Source organism: Podarcis vaucheri, assembly GCF_965113315.1.
Source record: "Podarcis vaucheri genome assembly, chromosome: 4".
Classification (NCBI taxonomy): domain Eukaryota; kingdom Metazoa; phylum Chordata; class Lepidosauria; order Squamata; family Lacertidae; genus Podarcis; species Podarcis vaucheri.
This window is the reverse complement of record NC_138762.1, coordinates 46108296-46130080: the sequence shown is the minus strand read 5'-3', so window position 1 is coordinate 46130080 and position 21785 is coordinate 46108296. Positions and strand designations below refer to the sequence as shown.

General features: G+C 42.5%; 1 long non-coding RNA gene across 1 annotated transcript in view; it reads left to right on the top strand.

The window, feature by feature from the left end:
* Positions 1 to 18359, top strand: part of LOC309531400 — a 34075-nt gene extending 15716 nt beyond the window's left edge. Inside the window, exon 3 of the long non-coding RNA XR_014219296.1 lies at positions 18231 to 18359. This is a non-coding gene — a long non-coding RNA (uncharacterized lncRNA). The remainder of the gene's footprint in view (positions 1 to 18230) is intronic.
* The last annotated feature ends 3426 nt before the right edge of the window (positions 18360 to 21785 follow it).

The window sequence follows — 21785 nt, the reverse complement described above, 5'->3', positions numbered from 1 at the left end:
ACCTCTTATACAATGATTCCGGGTGACTGGAAAGATCTAATGAGGATGATGCTAACTGCAGCGCAATTTTTAGTTTTTGAAAATGAATTTAAACATGCTGCCATAGCTCTGGCTGATCCAATGCATACAGCAAGCCAGCTTTTTGGTGCTCCACCTTTTGATACCTTGGCTGCCCAAGCCGTGTTGTCACCTTCACACTTTCAGCGCACTGCAACTTGCGTGCAGCGTGCATTCCGTAAAATTCCTGTTTCAGGACAGCCCCAGAGTTCCTTTGTAAATGTTAAACAACATAATACAGAACCTTACCATCAATTTATAGATAGATTAAAAGAATCGATTACTAGAGAAATTGACAATGTGACAGCTCAGGATGAGTTGCTGAAAAAAATGGCTTATGAGAATTCTAATTCTGATTCTAAAAAACTACTGCAGTCTGTTGTAACTCGCTCAAAATTTAGTCTTGCAGACATGATACAGGCGTGTGCAGAAATTGGAACGCATTCACATACAATGTCATTGCTTGCTTCTGCAATCCAGGCTTCAGCGAAACCAACAGGAAATTGTTTTAACTGCCTGCGTCCGGGTCATTTTGCCAGACAGTGCACAGCCCCAAGGGGAACTGCACGTAAGGATAATACTGCAAATACCACGACCAGGCCTTCCAAAAAATGCCCAAAGTGTGGGAAAGGATATCATTGGGCAAATCAATGTAGGTCTCAGGGAAACTCCTTAGGGCCCCAACTCTCGGGCCCCCAAGAATAGAGAGTTGTCAGCCTTTAGTTTCTGCTGCTGCAAAGGTTTCTAAAAATGTGCCTTCTGAATTTGTTATTGATTTGATAAATCAAGAGACCAAATACACTGCATTACCTGGTGAAATTGTAATTATGGCCAGCCAAATGGCAGGCCCACTCCCTTCTAAAGTCACAGGTTTAATTTTACCAAAATTTTCTGCTGCAAAACAAGGCATTCAGGTCATCCCAGGTGTCCTGCCTCCTGACTATGTGGGCACAATCATGGTTCAATTTTGGAGCCATATGCCCATGCAGTTAACAAAAGGAGAATCTTGGGCGCAATTGGTGATGCTGCCTTCTCCACCTGATGCTGTTTCTGCTGTTGACACTAATTTGCACAGGCTCTCTTTATCTTTTTCCCCTCAGCTTCTAGCTGTGACCCAACATATTGGAAGAGAGAAACTCCTTCGTAAGTATAAAATTAATGGAAAAATATTAGAGGGTCTGATAGACACTGGTGCGGATGTTTCGGTTATTTCCAGTAATTTTTGGGAACAAACTTGGCCGCTTGAAACTTCTCCTGAAGTGTGGGGCGTGGGAGGTAACCAGACTTCTTACAAAAGCGCACAGTGGCTGCCTGTCTCTTTGCCTGATAGCTCTGAAGTTATTGCATATATTCAGCCCTGTGTGCTCAAAATCCATCTTAATTTGTGGGGAAGAGATTTGTTGCAACAATTACAAGCAACCATTCAAATAGAATGAGTAAGTTTGTGCTCTCACTTACTTGGAAGTCCACTGATCCTATATGGATTCCGCAATGGCCTCTTACTACAGAGAAATTGATTGCTTTGAGACAATTGGTCGATCAGCAATTATTAGCTGACCATATAGAACCTTCTGTCAGCCCTTTCAATAGCCCAGTTTTCGTAATTAAGAAGAAAAATGGAAAATATAGATTTTTGCACGATCTGAGGTCCATAAATAGTATTATTGAACCCATGGGGCCTTTGCAATGTGGTATGCCTAATCCAAATATGATTCCACATTCATATCAATTGGCTATAGTAGATCTGCAGGATTGTTTTTTCTCTATTCCCCTGCATGAAAAGGATCGCAAATTTTTTGCTTTTACAATTCCAGAATTAAATAATTGTAGACCATCTGAGAGATATCACTGGAAGGTTCTGCCACAAGGAATGATAAATTCTCCCACTATGTGCCAATATTTTGTGGATAAGGCACTTCAATCCTTCCGTCTTAAGTACCCACATCTTCAGATATGTCATTATACGGACGATCTTGTTTTCTATTCTCCAGTCCTTCCCCCTAATTGGAAACATGATTTAATAACCTGTTTGTCTATGTATGGCTTAAAAATTGCTCCAGAGAAAGTCCAGGAATCCCCCCCCTTTCAGTATCTAGGACATAAAATGATAGCTAGCTATTCTATTCCAATAATCCCTGAACTTCATATTTCAAAAACAATGAAATATGTACAACTGCAACAATTGCTGGGAAATATTAACTGGATAAGGCCTTATTTTAAAATCCCTCTTGAAGTGCTAAAGCCATTGTTCTCAGCTTTAAAAGGCCATCGGTCTCCTGGTGAGCAAATCACCTTGACCTCTGATCAACTGAACACTGTTGCACAGTTGAAAGGAATCATGCGTACTCAATGGGTTGATAGAGCAATCCCTAATGTTATGCCTGATGTAGTCATAATGACAGATTCTGTACAACCTTTTGCTGCAATTATACAGATGGGTCCATCTAAAATTCACATACTAGAATGGCTTTATTTACATCATGCACCAAGGAACACAATAAACCCTTTAGTGGATCTCCTTGCTCAGCTCATTTGCAAGGGACGACGGCGTTGTAAGCATCTTTTTGGTATTGACTGTAATCAAATCATTGTGCCTATGCCTTTAGAACAATGGGAAACTGCTCTCTCCACTAGCATGGATTTGCAGTGTGCTTTAGCTGATTTTGTGGGTCAGGTGGATTGTCATATTCCACCCGATACTCGCCTGCAAATGGGCAAGCAATTTCCTATGTCTTTTTCTTCTATTTTGTCCCCTGTTCCTTTGAATGCCCTGACTGTTTTCACTGACGGGGCTCCTTCTAGGGGAGTTGTTGCTTGGCAACAGAATGAGGAGTGGCATAGCCTGTACACTCTCCCACAAAAATCTGCTCAGCGTTCTGAACTTGCAGCTGCTGTAAAAGCTCTGCATCATTTTTCTTCACAACCAATTAACTTGATTGTTGACAGCTTATATGTTTCAAACGTCATATGTAGAATGCAAGGCAGTTATGTAAGTCCTTTATTGGATGATAACTTGTTGAGTCTTTTCCTGTCTTTACAAATGCTTCTTTCTGCTCGCTCTCACTCACTCTTTGTAGTCCACATTCGCTCTCACCAACCTTTTCCAGGTTTCATATCAGATGGAAATGCAAAAGCAGATTCCTTGCTAAAAATTTTGCCTGTCTCTCCTATTGAAAGTCATGCCTTTCATCATCAGAATGCAAAAGCCCTTAGCCGCCAATTTCAAATTTCGTTGGAAGCGGCAAGAGCTATAATTCAGCAGTGTCCCCAGTGCAGCAATCAGATTGGCCATCCCAGCCCTGGGGTTAATCCCCGTGGACTGGAAGCAAATCAGTTGTGGCAAATGGATGTAACTCATTTTGCCCCTTTTTCACCCTGGAAGTTTCTGCATGTCTCTGTCGACACATACTCTGGCTACCTTTGGGCCACGCCTCAAAAAGGTGAGCAAGTTAAGCATGTTTGCAATCATCTTGTTCGTGCAATGTCAGTTATGGGCAAGCCTCATTCTATAAAGACTGACAATGCCCCAGCATATTGTGCAAAGGGCTTTGCTCAGTTTTGTGAAACTTGGGATATTCATCATCTGTTTGGCATCCCTTATAATTCTCAAGGCCAAGCTATAGTTGAACGCTCTCATCGTACCCTGAAAACTGCACTGAACAGGCAGGAAAAGAAAGCAGGCATTCCAAACTCACTTTCAGAAAAGGAAAGTTGGTTGTCTAGTGTGCTTTTCACTCTTAATCATTTGAATATCTCCATACAGGATCATCACTCTTACACACGTCTTCAAAAGCATTTCCAGCAAAAGGAAATTCTTCCAGCTCCACTGGTGCGCTATAAAATTCTACCCTCTAATGAGTGGAGTGAACCAGTAAAATTGATTACATGGGGTAAGGGTTACGCTGCAGTTTCTACTCCACAGGGTGCCCGGTGGGTTCCTGCACGTTGTATTCGGCTGCACCATGGCATGGCGACAGGCTCTTCTAGATCCACTGCCTCAATTCAACCACCAACTCCAGATCACCAGCGATGTGACGTCCAGCCCCCCCAGGATTCGTAAGCGGGGACATCGCAATCCCCCAGTGACGTGGGGCCAAATAAAATCGCTCTCTCTTCAAGCTGAACAGTATAGGAGAGAACAGCAGCTGGAAGCAAGCCCTACTAATCAGCTTCTATCCCTCATTGCTTGTCTTAATATGAATTCCATGATAATTCTCATTTTCAGTATTTTAATTTTGCCTCTCTCTACTTCAGCTCTCCCTATTGGTGATTCCACATCGTTAAATGTATGGGAATCGTTTGCAAGAACGCTCAATGTCTCAGCATTTTGCCTTACTCAGCAAGTAGCCATTGGTGATATCCTTGGATCTTGTCTCATTCCTGTTTGCCATAATCCTCATGACATACAAAATGATACTTGGTTTTTCTCATCCTTACCCATAAATAGTTCTCTTCGCACCCTTGGTTACACTGCTTATTCTGTCTGGGGTGACCAAGTGCGCAAACGCCCACCTTTAGCAATTGACTTGACAACACCATATGTGGCTTCTTATAACGTCAGCTGCGCCCGTATGGTAAATTGTACAAAGACAAATTGCATAAAAATGGGCAAAAATAACTTCAATTGCTCTGATTATGTAAACATTTCTTATGTATATAAGTACACAGAACTACCAGCAGGCTGGTTTTGGTCCTGCCCAGGTTACACATTCAATTACATTCCAGCGAACATTAGCCACGGTATACCTTGCTGCTTAAGCCGTCTGTCTATCATATTGCCTGAGAAACATCATTTCTCTTACTCTAGATATCAGCGCAGTGTTGAACTGTCTGAGGACTGTGATGATCTTGTCTCTCTCCCTAGCAGGTCTGAATACATCTCTTTAGCTGTTTCTCTCTTAGGTGTTCCAGGTTTGGCTGTACGTAATAGCGCAAATATTAATTCTTTAGCTTGCTCTGCAGCAAAATCCCTGAATATTACGTCTCAGGCGCTCCATCTTCTCAACACAGAGCAAGCCGAACTTCGCAATGGTTTATTAAAGTCGAGAGCTGCTTTGGACTATCTACTCATGATTCATCATTATGGTTGTGAACAATTCGAGGAGATGTGCTGTTTTAACATCACTGATAATTCTAAGGCCGTTCAAAGGCAAATTTCTCATTTACAAAATCTCACTCACCACATTAAAAAGGATATCGGATTTTCAGGACTCTGGGATTCCTTTTCCTTGTGGTCGACGGCGTGGCTACCTAATCTCAAATGGCTACGCGATGTCTTTTATTATACCATTGTTATTGTATGTATATTAATTTTGTTTTGTTGCCTTCTCCAATGCATTCCTAGCCTTACAAATCTTTTTTCTCGCCTTCTCTCTCCTCCACCACCACCTAGCGCGCTCCTTGCAGCCTATTATGCGAAATGGCAACGCCACCAGTAAGAAAAAACAAAAACAAAAGGGGAGATGTGGGTAAGATTATTTTGAGATTCGTTGGCACACCACTAATCTTGAAGTACTTTTGCCCCATCCACCCTAGCAGTTTTATTTCCGGCATTTGATGGCAAACCACTAATCCGGAAGTATTGTTGCTTTATTATTCACCTAGTTGCCTTACCTCGCAAAGAAGAAAAAAAAGGAGGAGATGTAGACATGTTATTTCTATGTCCCAGTGTAGTAAAACACGGGTTATTTTCCCCCCTGCATTTTGGGAATTCTTTCTAGCTCCTTTGCTTCTAAAACAGACTATAAGACCTGTTTATAATCAATCACGCTTCCTCTCTCTTGCATACACAGAGCTACAAGTCTGTGCCTGGTACAGATCCTTTTGTATATCATTCTTTGCATACCACACTTTTTTCTCTTCTAGTTCACCTTTAGTTCACAATGATGTGTAAATCACAATGATGTGTTAATCCTCAATGTATAATTAATTGCGTGAGTTTATATAACAATCTAAACATTAGTAAACACCTTCGTTATAACATTATCAATCTTAGTCATAGGTGGATTAAGAGCTTATATGCCTGTCTAAATACAGCTCTAACATTCTGGCTTTCATGTGCCAAAGATCTATGGAACGATGTAAGCCCGCCTTACATACAAATGAGCCAATAAGATTTCAGTTTCTTTGTCTTGTGTTAAGCCAATCAGCCACTAGCACATTCGTGGCCATGCTTTTGTAACTCTGAATAAAAGGAGATGCTGTGGGCCGGAGAAAAAAAAAAATCTCTCTCTCTCTCTCTCACCTTCATCTGGCACACACGCAAGCTCTCTGAAAGAAAATATCTTGTTGTCTGTCTTTATTCATCTCTACAAACCTACAAATGAACAGACTTCCTCTTGGCCGTTTTGCATCGGATCACATGGAGCTCTTGGACAATCTTCTCATTGTCTGGTTACATTCCTTTATTTCTTTATTTTCCCCTTCTTTTTAATCCTCTCTAGTCCCTTAAATAATTAATTTCCCCCCTTTTCCTGTTCAATTTCCCACCCCACCCCTTACCCTGCCCTGTGGGAAGATTCTCCCTGTATCTGTGGCTTGCCTTTCCCAATAGGGAGAGAGCCCCCGTTAGGGGCTTTCTTTCGCAAAAAGGTTTCCCCCATTTCTCTTGTTGAAATTGTGGGGCTAGTCAGGGCTGTTCCCAGCTTAGCTGGTATCACTTTCATTTATAGTATCCCCAAAGGTTGGCTTTATGGCTCCCTGTGCCTCCAAGGACTATGAGCACTCTGTATATGCTCTTGAACTATGCTGTTTCTGAACAAGTTTATTTTCTTTAAGTTTGTTTTGCCCTGATAGTGCCGACTGCCATTTTAGAGATGAGCCATTGTGGCTTAGTGGCTAAAGTGCAGGACTAGGACCTGGGAGACAGGGTTCATATACCCCTCTTAGCCATTGTTATAACAAAACAAACCAAACTGCTCCTTAGGGGCTATTCTGTTGCTGGGTAGTTCGGCCCATTTGTGAAAAAAGAACTTTGGGTTTCTTGAAGGGGTGCTTCCCTCTAAAAGGGCAAGCAGGGGTACCTGGACAAGCTGCGGGCTACCTCAACTCTGCTATTTCACTGGAAACATTTATGCCTGGCCTAGCAGGTGATCCTAGGGCTTTGCCCTAGGATTCGATGGCCTGGAAGCGTTCCCGGCCTCAATAGTGTCCCCATGTGGTCCATGAAGCATTGGTTTCACTGGGTCAGCGGATAGTGCCAGTAATGCCTAGGTTGCAGGATTGGTCCCTGTATGGGACAGCTGCATGCTCCCCAATTGCTTAACCTGGACACTTAAGTCCTTTTGGTGGTTACCTCACTGCAAGGGATGTAACGGGAGCCATGTTTGCAATATGCAACTGGGAGAAGCACCTTTGCGTGCGTTGCAGAGCACGGCGCTGCACGGGCTGCAATTGCATTGCATTGCTAGGAGATTTGCAGTTGCATTGCACGGAGGGTGTGTGCATTGCACGGAGGGTGTAGTTGCATTGCACGGAGTTTGTTGTCGCATTGAACAGAGGGTGTGCAGTGCACGGAGTGTGTAGTTGCATTGCATGGAATGTAGTTGCATTGCAGGGAGTGTGTAGCTGCATTGCATGGAGGGTGTAGTTGTATTGCACAGAGTGTGTTGTTTTGTTTTGTTTTTGCATTGCACGGAGTATGTGTGCATGGCACGGAATATGTAGTTGCATTGAACAGAGGGTGTGCAGTGCACGGAGTGTGTAGTTGCATTGCATGGAGTGTAGTTGCATTGCATGGAGGGTGTGTGCATTGCAGGGAGTGTGTAGCTGCATTGCATGGAGGGTGTAGTTGTATTGCACAGCGTGTGTTGTTTTGTTTTGTTTTTGCAGTGCACGGAGTGTGTAGTTGCATTGCATGGAGTGTAGTTGCATTGCATGAAGGGTGTGTGCATTGCAGGGAGTGTGTTTTGCATTGCACGGGGTGTGTAGTTGCATTGCACGGAGGGTTTGTGTGTGCATTGCATGTAGTGTGTAGTTGCATTGCACAGAGTGTGCCTTTTTTTTTTGCATTGCACGGAGTATGTAGTTGCATTGCATGGAGAGTGTGTGCACTGCACGGAGTGTGTTTTTGCATTGCACAGAGTGTGTGTCTGAAAAGGAAGCTGGCTTGGCGGCAGCTTGGTTGGGACTTCTTTAGGGGTTCAGGCCAGCATCGGCCCTGTAAATTTACATATCATGATGGCAGCACAAGATGCCCCCTGCCCAAGCGGGGGCTGGAAGCTGGCAAGCAATAGCTCAATACCATTTGCCCATATTCCCATTTTATTTAGGGATCCAGTTGGATATCGTTGCTAAAACATACCACTTGGCTATGGAGAAGCTGTCTGCCTTGAAGGAAGTTAATTTGTAATACTTCCTCTGTAGCAAGTGATGCTTCACCAGATCCGATCTTGCTGGGTCACTTAACTAATCTTCCCACTAGGCCAGGCTGCCTAGATTTCACCCCTCCCATATCCAAGAATCTCCTGAGGAGTCTGCTGATTCTCCAGAAAGGAGGAGGCGTGTTCTGGTCTCTACTTATTCTGCTCCAGCACCAAGTCAGTCAGTCAGTCAGTCAGTGTCGGAGAGGGAGAGAGACTGAGTCTTAGAGATCATGTGTAGAGATAAGGTTGCTGCTAAGGGCAGCTGCAGACACTCAGTGCAGTGCAGCATTTATTTATACTTAGACCTATTAAGCTCTGTATATAGTTTGTATAGTTGTAGATAGAATAAAGAAGATATTCTACAGAGCTGCTCTCTGAGTTGTTTATATACTCTGCTAGACTCTGCTGTGCGACGACTGTCTTCTTGTGGGAGTGAATCCGGTGCTCACAACTCTAAGCTGTGAGTCCACAGCACTTTGACCTGTTCATGTGCAGAAGGTGGTCTCTGGAAGTGCTACCCAGCTCGCCTAGCCCAGTCGGGGCTGAAGTGGATGAGTCCAGTTGGTGGCACTGGCTCAAGGGCGATGCTGACAGAGGTCCCCTTACCTTTGTGTATGCCTACCAAGTGTGGTGAAGGCAGATATCAGGCGATGGTAGCAATTCCTGAATGTATGCAATAGTAGTTCGCCATGGCAGGATACCTTGAACCCGCTCAGGGATTTTCAGGTTCATGCTGGTGCTGCTGGATCTTTGTCCTTTGGTTTTTATTTCAAGGGCTGCTGGTGTGCAAAGCTATGGCCTCAAGCCTGGTGTGGTGAGGCAATCATGTGACATAACTTTTCTTGAGTTTTCCCCATTGTAGTAGCAGTTCACATGTGGCCCGAGGAGTTCAGTGACCATCAGATCTGCTTTTGGTCTGATAACCAGGTAGTGGTGAGCGTCTTGGCAAAACAGTCCTCATGCTGTAGCGCAGTCTCTGCCCCTCCGCTCATGCTTTCGAGCTGCGCCACTTAAGGTTTAATATTGTGCTTTCTGCTCTACAAATTACGCTGACACTATCCGATTTTCAGATGAAGCCTTCAGATCCTGGGCTCCAGACTCAGCTATTGCCAGACTTTTCCAGACCTGTGGCATTTTGACAACAATTAGTAATTTCAGAGAGCGGCAGCTTCCATTTCCCCTTCTGCTTTTACCTCTTATGGGAAGGCCTGGATGGATTTCTTAGCCTTAAGCTGGCAGTTCTCGGCCATTCAGAAGAATTGGCCCCCATCCTCTGAGCAGATCCTGCAGTATTTGGTCCACCTGCTGCAGATTGGGCATGCGGTTATAACTATCCGAATTCAGTCCGCTGCAATGTCTGTTACATTGAAGCTTTATTTTTCAGAGACCCTTGTATAAAGTTTGCAGTGCACAGGGCCTTGGAAGGTTGGAATAGGCTCCAACCTCATAGGACAGTGGGCAGGAAGTCGGTCAATTTTTACCTATGCAGTATCTGCAACAAGTTAAAACTTGTCTGCGGGTTAAAGATCAAGGTGAGACTCCTTTCAGTAGTCCATTGCATTTTCGCACTGAGGGTTGGGGAAATGGTTGTTGGAGCCAGCATGGGGCTGAGAGTCTGGAGGCTTATTGCTTCTGGACTTTTCCTTATCCTTTGGAGCTTGTCATTAGAGTTGGTAACTCTAAACAGACTTAGTGGGCAGGAGTGCCACAATCAGGCTTCCTGCCACAGGTGAGGAGGGCCCTTGTCCGGTTATGGATAACAGAATATTTGGCTTTTATTCCCTGGGGGCTGGCCCGCTCCCAGTGCATGAAAATGGGTTCCCGTTAGCCCGGCATCAATGTGCTTACATCGTGCACCAGTTATTACAGCCTGTGGCTTGCTTACCGCTGAATACGCCTCATTCCTTATGATTAGGTGCTGCTCCAAAGGCTGTACACTGGGGGCCTGTCAGTAGACAGGATTGTGAATACGGGTCATTGGAAGTCTGACGCTGACGAGGGTTATATCAGGAAGTGTCACAATGATGTCTGTGCTGATGCTTGTCTGTTATTTCCTTTTTTCATAGGAGCAGCTGTGCACATTTGAGCCACAGCATTGTACACTAGGCTGGCAAGCATGTTGACGAGTTTGGACTGGGGCGCCATCTCAGTCTTCCTGCCCATGTGAACATATACTGGATGTCCAGATGGGGAATGCTTTGGGAGGAGATCCTTCCTTTGGTGCGGTCGAGTGTGACTGTGCAGGTCCTCCCGCAGTGCTGGTGGTACAGCTGGGCGAGAATGTCTGTTGTCTTCCTCCAGCATAAGTTTGCATTCCTGCATGCAAGAGGGCTTGGATTGAGTTGATGGCAGCTCTCCCTGGACTCAAAATAATTTAAGGCATTGGTTCAAGGTGGTTTGGAGGGGGGGGGTTGGAGCACCTGTCCCCTCCAATGCGCAAAGATGTTCCATTAAGGGAATCCAAGGATTCGCCATGCTCTTGTCGACCCCTTTTGAGGGGTAGGGCCATGCAAGAGTCCCTGGGAGCATTTGGGGTGAGCTTGAGTCTGATCCTGGGTCATTCCTCCCCCATGCTGTTTACTGGAACTGACGATATGGTGGGGCCCAGTCGTCAGTGCTGCCCTGCTGAGGTCAGGTGCAGTTAGTTGGGAACCAATGCCTAGACAGATAATAGAATAAAATAAATAAAGTAAATAAAATAACAAATAAAATAAAATAGGTCCTTGCTTTAGGTGGTTCTGTAATATTGCACCCTCCTAATTTTCTTCAAGGCTATTGCCCTCTTTAGGGCAGATGGGGTGCATCTTTCCCCTATGGGGAACGACACCTGGCGGGATGCGATTGCCTTGGGATTTATTGGTCCCCCACAATGTTTGCTGGTACTGACGATATGGTGGGGCCCAGTCGTCAGTGCTGCCCTGCTGAGGTCAGGTGCAGCTAGTCGGGAACCAATGCCTGGACAAACGTACCACCAAGAAGGCTGGAAAGCATGTTAATAAGGTGGTGGAAATAAAATACAGGTCGTTGGAAATCGAATGCATTCAAAGATTATGTTTGTTAACATTATTGGTCTTACAATTTTTGCTTGTTTTATCTTATTATCAGGTTTAGCGGTGACCCGTGTTTGGATTGTGGGGCACAGTATCGTCCATTGGGCTGGCGTCGCAGCACGGCAATCTGGATTGGGTCCAGATCTCGGCTTTCCTCCACACATTCATTTGTCTTGGCTGTCCAGAGGTGGGATGCGCTGGTCGGAGTTCCTGCCAAGTATCCGGAGGCAGTTGCTCCTGGAGGGGCCGCCAGCTGCTATTGTGGTGCAGCTTGGTGAGAACGACCTGGTGCCCATGGACTGTTTGTCACTACGTGCTGCAATTTTGGGTGACCTGGAGACGCTGCGTGCAATGGTGCCAACAGCGAAAATTTTTTGGTCAAAGCTTTTGCAACGCTGCGTTTGGAAGGGCAGTCGTTGCCCGGCTGCCACTGAAGGGCCAGAAAACGCATCAATTCTGCTGTGGTTAAAAAAGTTTTGGAGCTGGGTGGCGATGCAATTTCCCACCCAGAGATTCTTTTTGAGAGGCCATCCTTTTTCCGAGCTGATGGCGTGCACCTTTCCGCTTCAGGGAATGAGGCTTGGATTGGTGTGGTGGTGACCAAGCTGAGGTCTTGGTTGGGGCTGTGAGTGGTTTGGCGGTGAGCTGAGGGCTCCATGGCGGTTAGGCACTGGTTAAATTGGTGCTTGGAGGGGTAAGTGCCTACCCCTCCAAATGATGCGAATGGGAATTCGGTTAAAGGAATCCAGGGGCTTGCCATCCTTTCGTCCTTGTCCGTGGAGCCGGACTTGGGCCGGGCAAGACCCCACCGGAACATGAGGGTGAGAGGTGTTGGACTGCATTTACCCAGCCTCATTTCTCCCCAATACTTGTTTCCCACGCTGGCTTCCGGTGGTGTCCGGAAGTGCCAGCTCTGTCCTTGGGGGGGCAAGGACAAATAGTATAACCAATGCCTAAGCAACCACTCACATTTTCTGTATTTAAATAAAGTTGTGGCCAAAATTATGCCAAAAACCTTAAACAAAAATTAACGTGTGCTGTGTGAATTTTTGGGGGGTGGCACTGCGGAACTCAACACGCAACTCTACACTTAAAATAACAACAATGCTGTTCCAAGGCAAGCCAGATCATACAAAAATTTAAATTCTTTGACATGAATACATTACAAAAGCTAAGCAAATCTACACGATTTCTCTTATTTCATGGAACTTGCTTATTGTTTGCAATTTTTAAAGATTGTTCTTGTTATTTAAAAAAATATACATATTTCCCTTCATCTGAGAATCACAGGGAGATGCAAAACATAGTAAGAAATGAAACAATACCGCCCTACAAAAAAGATATGTAATGAAGGCACCAGGCAAGCTTCTTTGGGGAGAGTAGTCCACAAACGGAGCCATCACAGAAAAGGCATGTTATTATTATTAATGCTAGTCCTGAGAGGGTCTAGGAGCTGGAAGCTAACTATCTGACTACTGAAATATTGTACAACAGTTTTTTGGGATTTTGCGACTTTGCTAAGCTATGCCCACACACTTTCAGTCATATATCATCATGACAATGAGAGCTAGAAACACACCTCAGAAAACAACAACACCACAGTTAAACTGCTGCCAGTTGTAAGCATTTCTGAGTGCTCCCACCATATCATAGCATACTTACAACCCTGACTAAACAGCAATATTTGTTGCAATTGATATTATATTTGTGAGACTTTTGATTGTTAAAATTGGAATATCAGATTTTCTGAATTAAATATGCTTGCTGTGAATGGTAAGCATCAATAGGAATGCTACACACTGTACATGGAATCTCAAAGAATTTCCATTAAATACATTCAATGTAGCATTTATTTCAATCTGAGATCTTACATCCAGGCAAATTGAATTTAGTTTATTTGAAAGTGCAATGGTGCAGACATTGAAATAAACACATTCCCACATTAAAATAAATACATTTGCTTTTTCATTGTGAATCCTAAGCTTTTTTAATTTGAATTTGTGATCATTCATATGGCATTTTAAAAAGGCTTTCTGTTGTTTTGCTTTAAACAACCCATAGCCATTTTAGACAAAATCAATTTTAATGTCGCATTATGAATGGCAATTTGAACAGCGACTATTACATAATTCAGATGTATTTCCATAGTCTTCATATTTCAGCCACATTGTAAATAGACAGCAGTGTAACATGGACTAGCTAGCATGAGAGGCAAGAAAACTGCATGCCGCTGGTGAATCTAGCAGGTTCTACTCTCCCGCTCCTGTTTAAAATCCTAGGAGTCTTGAGGCTGTTCTATCTGATGCAACATTATGCTGTCTGCAGTAAGAGAAAGGGAGTGTGAAAACATTTGCCTCAAATACAAGCAGAGCCAGGCACTCCTTCCTTGCCAGATACAGAATGCTGCAGTAACTGGAGCTACGAGCTGCTGTTTCTTACACCACAGAATGTCAATAACTTGTAGCTTGTGTGGCTGTCTTGCCTCAATGTGGTCCACAGTCTCCTTGTCAAGTTAAGGAGAGGACTATAGTGCAGCAATGGCTAATGATGATAGAGTTAAACATTGTTTCCAGTGTTACTGGTTGGAACAAAGCCTGTAGTTACTTTTATTTTCCTTTGTGGACAGCTGCATATATATTTTCCTGTGGTTTGGGATAAAATGTTGCATTTACGCTGCTAGAGAGAAGTCATTCTCCAAGCAGAATGTCGCCATTCTTTCAACTTTAGGTTCAGCGTTAACTGACTATGGCAAGATTCAGATACGTAGCCGCGTTGGTCTGACACAGTCGAAATAAATAAATAAAAAATAAAAAAATTGTCCAGTAGCACCTTAGAGACCAACTAAGCTTGTTCTGGATATAAGCTTTCTGAAGAAGTGTGCATGGACACAAAAGCTTATACCCAGAACAAACTTAGTTGTTCTCTAAGGTGCTACTGGACAATTTTTTAATTTATTTTGACAATGACAATTAAGTTTGCACCTGTGGGTGCCTGGTATCCATTTCTGTGCAGTGCTAGATAAGGAAGGAATGGTGTAAGCACCATTTGCAGATTGTACATATAGACGCTAAAATTGGCTTGTGTACTTAAAGCATTTATATATTGCCCTTCAGCATATTAAATTCACTTATTTAAGGGGTGATGAACCTGCAGCCCTCCAGGGGTTGCTGGACTGCAGCTCCCATCATTCCACTACATGCTGAAACACACACACACACTTTTTAGCCAGCCCTGAAAGCAGTACAACAATTGCTATTTTGTATTCTTTAACCTTGCAAACTTTTATGAAGTTTAACAGCTCCTGTGGGGTTGTTCTATTTTAGGCCCATTCTGCAGCCAGGTACCTCAGTACTGTCTGGCAGAGCACATTTGCAGCTTGTTTTGCTGAGAGGACAGACCCCTGGGTGGAAAGGGGAACTGTGGAGAGCATGGCTAACTAACTGTAGCACTGAACATGTCCCAATGTCATGCTACAGTACAAAAGCCTGCCTCCAACTATTATCAGTAACAAACGGCACTATGAAATCACATTTGTTGAAAAGTGCACTTCCATGAAATAAGAGCTATATGACACGTGAAAGTCCAGCATATGCACCCATCACACCTGTAGAAACAATCTGTGTTATTTGGGGAGGGGAGTGGGAACCCAAGCGAGAATAGTTGTGAAGCATCATATCACAATGCACAAAGTAGAGATTAGCTCTGCCTCTGGGCAGTTCTATGAACTGCATAGACACATTTTAAAAATATTCATAATTAGCTTTTTTTAATAGACATTCTTTCATTTCTTCAGGCGAGGCATGTATCTTTTTAACAAAATCAAATATACCATAATAAAATCATAACACATTTCTGCAGTTTAACTGTTAAGTTACGTTACATTGCCTCAAGTAAAAGCAGAATAGTAATGTAATGGGCTTTGGCAGAGTGTGTGTGTGGGGGGGGGGGACCCAGTGCTCAGTCAAAACAGGATTTAATAAGGAAGCTCCAATCTTATAATAGTGCTTTGCCGATCAATGAGGTGCTGAACTTCATGAAGTTCAACTGGCCACATTGCACTTGCATATAACTGGCAAAATAGCCAGTTTCAAAGAAGCTGCATGAAAAAGAAAACCCTACTAGAAATGATCACTTTACATTCAGTAATGGTGTGTTTCACTTAGTGCTGTACGGTTTATGAACAAATTCACAACTCTTTTTGGAGATCTATGTTTAAGAAAATCTTATTGGCCTTTTAAAAAATAATAACAACAAGAAGACAAAAGAAAATTAGTATAATGCTTAAGTGTAAATAAAACCTCTAAGCGGCTTACAAAGATGATCAAACATACATTAATATTCTCAATAAAAAAATGGTGTTGAAAACAAGTTTATAAAACTGCAGTATGATTGAAATCAGCAGCTAAAAGGATACATTCTAAGCTAAAATTACATGCTCAACTAAAATTACAGATTAAGCCACCCATCAACTTTACACGTTTGGGTACGCTTACCTCAACAACAGCAAAAGTAGGCACCAAAATAATACAGGAAAGGAGTTACCTAATGTGAGTGAGCAGGGATGTTGCAGTATGCAGGGATTGCCACATGGAAATAGCACATCCATACATATGCACATGAACATTATGTGACACTTGTTTAAAAAATAGCATTTTAATGATAGTGTTTTGAACACTTACCACACATTATTCTTTCAATTTCATCAGATGTGTATTTGAGTCTGTATCAAAGACGACCATCTAAATCAGATGTAAAAATCAGCATTTCAGCTTGACAAATGTCAGTTTTATTCCTGATTTTCTTATCTTTTATCTGAGTTTCAATGCATCTGTACAAAATATAAGCAAATCCTATATTGCATTCTCAACATGATAGATTATATTTCCATTACAATTTGATGGTATTATCCTAGCTCTTTAAATTCTCTCATTCTCTAAAGCTATCCAAAAATATCCCGTTTTTGTTAAGCATTTGGTAATATATATTGGATGGGGATGTAAGTGGTAATTAAGTATAACTGGTTCCATTACAACAGACTTCACTTGAATTGTTACAGAATAATCATACCCTTATACAACAGCTTAAAAAAGCATTTTGTATAAGTATGCATGGTGTATTTGATCTGTAATGGGATCTACAAAACTTTGTGTCATATTCAGATGCTGAGGTCTCAGTAAGAATTCTTTTAATACTGTATGTACACCACACATTAACTTGGGAGTCTATTGGTTTCAGTGGAGCTAACTTCAAAGTGGATTTCCTTAGGGTCACAGCCTAACACCATTGACTAGTGGGAGTATGTAAAAATAGTTTTTATTCATTTATTTAAATATTTAGAAAATGTACTTTTGCCAAAAATATAAAAGGTGGTGTGCAACATAAAAAACACAATACTGAACTGCAATACTCCAGAGTTAAAATATTTTGGCCAATGAGTGCAAGGCAACATGGGGACTGTCAAAGAAGGGATGCTATTTTGTACTACTTTATTGCATGTGCTGTGTAAAGTTGGGTGCAAAAGGTTTCTGACATCTCCAGACATAGCTGGGGCAGGTTCTTTTATGAATGCCATTGCTAGTAAGTGTCTACTAGTTGGAACAACAGTCTGACTCAGCTTAAGATAGATTCCAACGAAGGGCAAGACAGAGGATGCTTGTACTTTCCTCTGTTGTCCTCAACAGCAGTAGCTTTTATCCAGTTTGGTTGCATTACAGTGGTACCTCAGGTTACATACGCTTCAGGTTACAGACGCTTCAGGTTACAGATTCCGTTAACCCATAAATAGTACCTTGGGTTAAGAACTTTGCTTCAGGACAAGAACAGAAATTGCATGGCGGCAGTGCTGCGGCAGTGGGGGCCCCCATTAGCTAAAGTTAACCTCAGGTTAAGAACAGTTTCAGTTAAGAACGGACCTCCAGAATGAATTAAATTCTTAACCTGAGGTACCACTGTATTCCCTAAGCACCATTGGTTTGAATATGTGACTGCCTGGGTATTGATTTTCTTGCTTTACAAAGAAATTACTGGCAAATAGCTCCCCCATTGACCCTTAGAACAACCTAGCAGACCCTTGCACTTATTGTCCTGGTTTGGCCAAAAAAAAAGAGAGAGAAAATAATTGTTAAAATTATTTTGATTAAGATACAGGTATGAAAATATTGTTAAAAATGCCTTTGTATGAAATTTTTATGACTGTTTCAGAATTCTGAAATGATGATGTTCACCCCCCCACCCCATATAAACACACTGTCTGACCCGTCACTCAGATTAATCATTCTAGAGATCAGGGACAGAGTCTTTTCACTGGTGGCCCTACACCTGTCATTCTCTCCTGAGAACTCTCCTTGCTCACCTGTTTTGTGCCCTTTAAGCAGTCCCTGAACACTTAGCAAACCAAACTTTATTGTCAATTGCCATCCCCTTATACGTGACTGAAAACTTCATTGTCTACGTTCAACTGTTTTGCTTTTAAGGTTTTTATTGTGCTCAGAAAAGCTGCATTGCGAGGGCTTGCATGCAGAGGCAGGGTGAATAAATAAATTCAAATGCTGCTGCATATTGTCATGGAAATGAAATGGGGACATCTGGGCTATTTCCATACCAAGTTTATTCTGTGCCTTTCACTCTCATGCATTATGGAGCCAAAGTGTAGCTTAAACAGGATGTATTTATGAAAGGAAATAACTGTAACTGTAGACGGATGAAAACAACCCTCATCACAGCTTGTGATCTGTTCTTTTTTCTCTATCTCTTTTACCAGGAACTCTGTCCGGAACATGCTGCAGCCTACAGATATATTTAGGGGATATGACTTTCAGATTGCCCGTAAAGCTATGGCTACAAGTTCACTGCCTGAATCTCACTGTACTTTGTCATTGCAAGCTTCATTAGTTTCATTTAACTTCATGAGAAGTTGGAGCATGGAGGGATTTGGTGTCTAGTAAATAATAACGCAAAAGATCTGCTCATTCCCACACACACGCATTTGCATAAAGTCAAAGGATGTCAATACAATAAGATTTCTCTCATTATAGGCCTCTTCTTTCTGGATGTTATTGATACTTTTGCTGCTATGTAAATAAATGCTTTTTAATCACCTACTATATTAGACACATTCCACATTCCACAAGTAAGGCAAATGCATCCCCGGGGGGGGGGGGGACACAAACTGACCTTTCCTTATTTGTAGAAACTTAATTGTATGCAATTCTCAGATTGTTTGTTGCTTGGCAGTGAAGCTCAGTTAAACAAGAATAGATGGGAGGCAAATCCTCCATCATGCCTTTCTCAAACCCCAAGGCAGATGCCAGATTAAGAGTGGCAGAGTCATGATCAAAGCTCCAATGGGCAAAGATTTCTGCCTTACGAGTATGATATGACAGGATGAGAAGGCAACATTAAATAATTGTATTTATTTATTTCACAAAATGTATATCTGTATTGGTTGTGGCGGGGCAGGGGAGGGAGTACCCACCTCAAAGGAGTTTACAAAAAGAATAAACTGATGAAATTATCAGTAAGAAAAAAGTTGGAAACTTCTAAAATATTCAAAAGTAATTTTATTTAAATAAGCTTAAAGCCTGGGTAAAACATATGTCATCATTTTACATATCTGCCTGATGTCAATAGGCATGGAGTTCCAAAGTGTGGGTGCTGTCACACCAAAACCACCAATTTCTTACAAATGTGAAATGAATATTGTTCTGCAGATTGAAGTGGTCAAGTGGGTACATAGGGGTTAAGGTGATCTCGTAGGTAAAATGGTTCCAAGTTTTTCACCTTGAACTTGCTACACCCTGTAGCAAATTGGCAAACACTGCATTTCTCTGAGCACAGTCAACATGTGCTGACAGGGTCTTGCTGCTGTCAGCAATCATGCCACAGAATGAAGAATACATAGAAATAATTGTCTGTCTGTCACCAGCTTAATAGTCTCACTTTCAGTCATCATCCAGGCCAAGGTTAGGTTCCATGGTTTTCAATGCGAGAGCTTTACAACACAATTCTCAGTAGAGGCTGGTGTGCTGGGGCAGAGCCAACATCTTGTCTCTAGCTTTGCTGCAGGTTACCAGGATGAGGCCAGGAAGCAGCGAGGGCAGGGCTGTGTGGACAATCAGCAGCGCCAACCTGGTGCTACTGCTAGTGTGCCCACACAGCCCCAGCCTTGCTGCCATGCACCATCTTAATAACCTGCAGTGATGCTGGTGATGAGAGGGCAACTCATCAGCTCTGCCCTCCATCCCCATGACACCACACGCTACAGGAAATCTTGTAGTTATCTGATCAAAAAACATGCCCCATGGAGTCAGTAGGTACAAAATGCAATCTTAAGTTAGGTGTTTTGTTTCCCCGACAAAATGTTTGGGACTTCAATGTGCTGAAAGGAGACTCCTGTTCCCTTCACAGAGCCACAATTCCTAGAATTCCCTATAAAGAGGAAGTGATTGGTATCTCAGCACGCTTAGCAAACTACAGCTCCCAGGATTCATTGGGGGAATCTGTGACTGTTAAAGTAGCATAATACTGATTTCCATGTACAGTGGTACCTCAGGTTACATATGCTTCAGGTTACAGACTCTGCTAACCTAGAAATAGTGCTCCAGGTTAAGAACTTTGCTTCAGGATGAGAACAGAAATCATGCCCTGGCAGTGTGGCAGCAGCAGGAGGCCCCATTAGCTAAAGTGGTGCTTCAGGTTAAGAACAGACCTCCAGAACGAATTAAGTACTTAACCCGTGGTACCACTGTATAGTGTAGATGGTCCTAGAGTTGGTGGACCTTACTTGAAAGCTATCCCATCCACATCTCTGCTCTATGTAGGCAATTCAGAACTAGAACATCTCCAACAGATGGCTTAAAGACCTCCAGCAAGAGACAGACCACCCCATCCCTAGGTAATGAAAGTGAGACAGCTGTTTAGTAATCTATAGCTAATCAAACCCAAAATGACACATTAAATAGAACTGAACGTGAGCATTTAAAGCCATTTATAAATGACACTGAAAGTAATGTAGTAGATGTATGGTTTAGGGAAAACAAATCTAAGAAATATAAACTATGCCTTTAGGGAGGCAAACATGTGTTACTACCAGGAAAAGCATTCAAGTTATCTGAATTCTCAAACAATATATCCTTACCGGAGGGGCAAAAAAAGAATTTCCCAATAAAATGTCACCATACAGTGCAACAAAATTAATGATTTAGAAGGAAAGACATAAAAACATTACTCTTTTGGCCTCCTGTGAAAAGGTAGGCTAAAATGTATTAAAATATAGTCAGCCAAAATAACTATGTATTAATGTGACATACAGAACTACAGGTCTGTGAATTCAGGTGAGGTATTTTTGTCTTTAACCTGATTATGACTTTTAGGAGAATATTAATTCTTTATGTGGGTGGCAAATTTTGCTCTTTTGTTTTGCTTCCCGCCCCCACATCCCGTGCTGAGAATACCTATGAACAGGTGCTCAGAGAATTGTCATAACTGTAAATCAGGCAAGTACTGTGCCTTGTAGTGTGACTTCCAAGAATGCTTTCATCTCCAGCATAAGATATATAAAATCTTCTGCATCTTAGAAACACAATTACACTTGACATTTAAAGAGAAACGAGGAGGGAATCTATTTATAATAACAAAATTTATGTTTCAGTTCATGTTCTTTCCCAAAGAATCTGAGTGATGATGCCATGTCTTTATTTCATGTTTGCACAAAGAGCTAGAAAACGACAACAACTTGCCCAGGTTCAGCCAACGGCTTCATGGTTGGGAATTATTTATTAAATGTGACTGAACATGGACGGTTTATGATGTAATCCTACCCACTAAATATTGCACAGCAAAGTGAAGGTATTCACTAATAAGCATTCATTTTGCACCATAATTAATAATATCTCCATTAGGTTTACCTGGCCTCCCTTATTTGCAGCAGTGCTGTGGGAGATAGTCGCAGAGCCACCTTCCCAATAGCAGTGTCACTTCAACTTGATGAAGCAAGGGCGGGCAGTGATGTGGTGCCATCTTTGGGCACCACAATCTTTGGGCACGGGCCATGCGACTTGTGCAAGATGTGACCCCAGAATACACACATCCCAATTTTTCACATGTCCCAGTTAGAAGGTGCACAGATACAGTATCTTACTGAATCAGCCAGAGTGGCTGTGCAAACTCAGCCTTAGTCTGATAAGAATGTAAGAGGAGTCTGCTGAACTGGGCCAAAGACCCAGCTAGTCTAGCATCCTGATCTCACCATGTGGGAAGTTGACAAGCAGGACATGAGCACTACAGAAATTCTCAGTGATTGGTATCCAGAGGCATA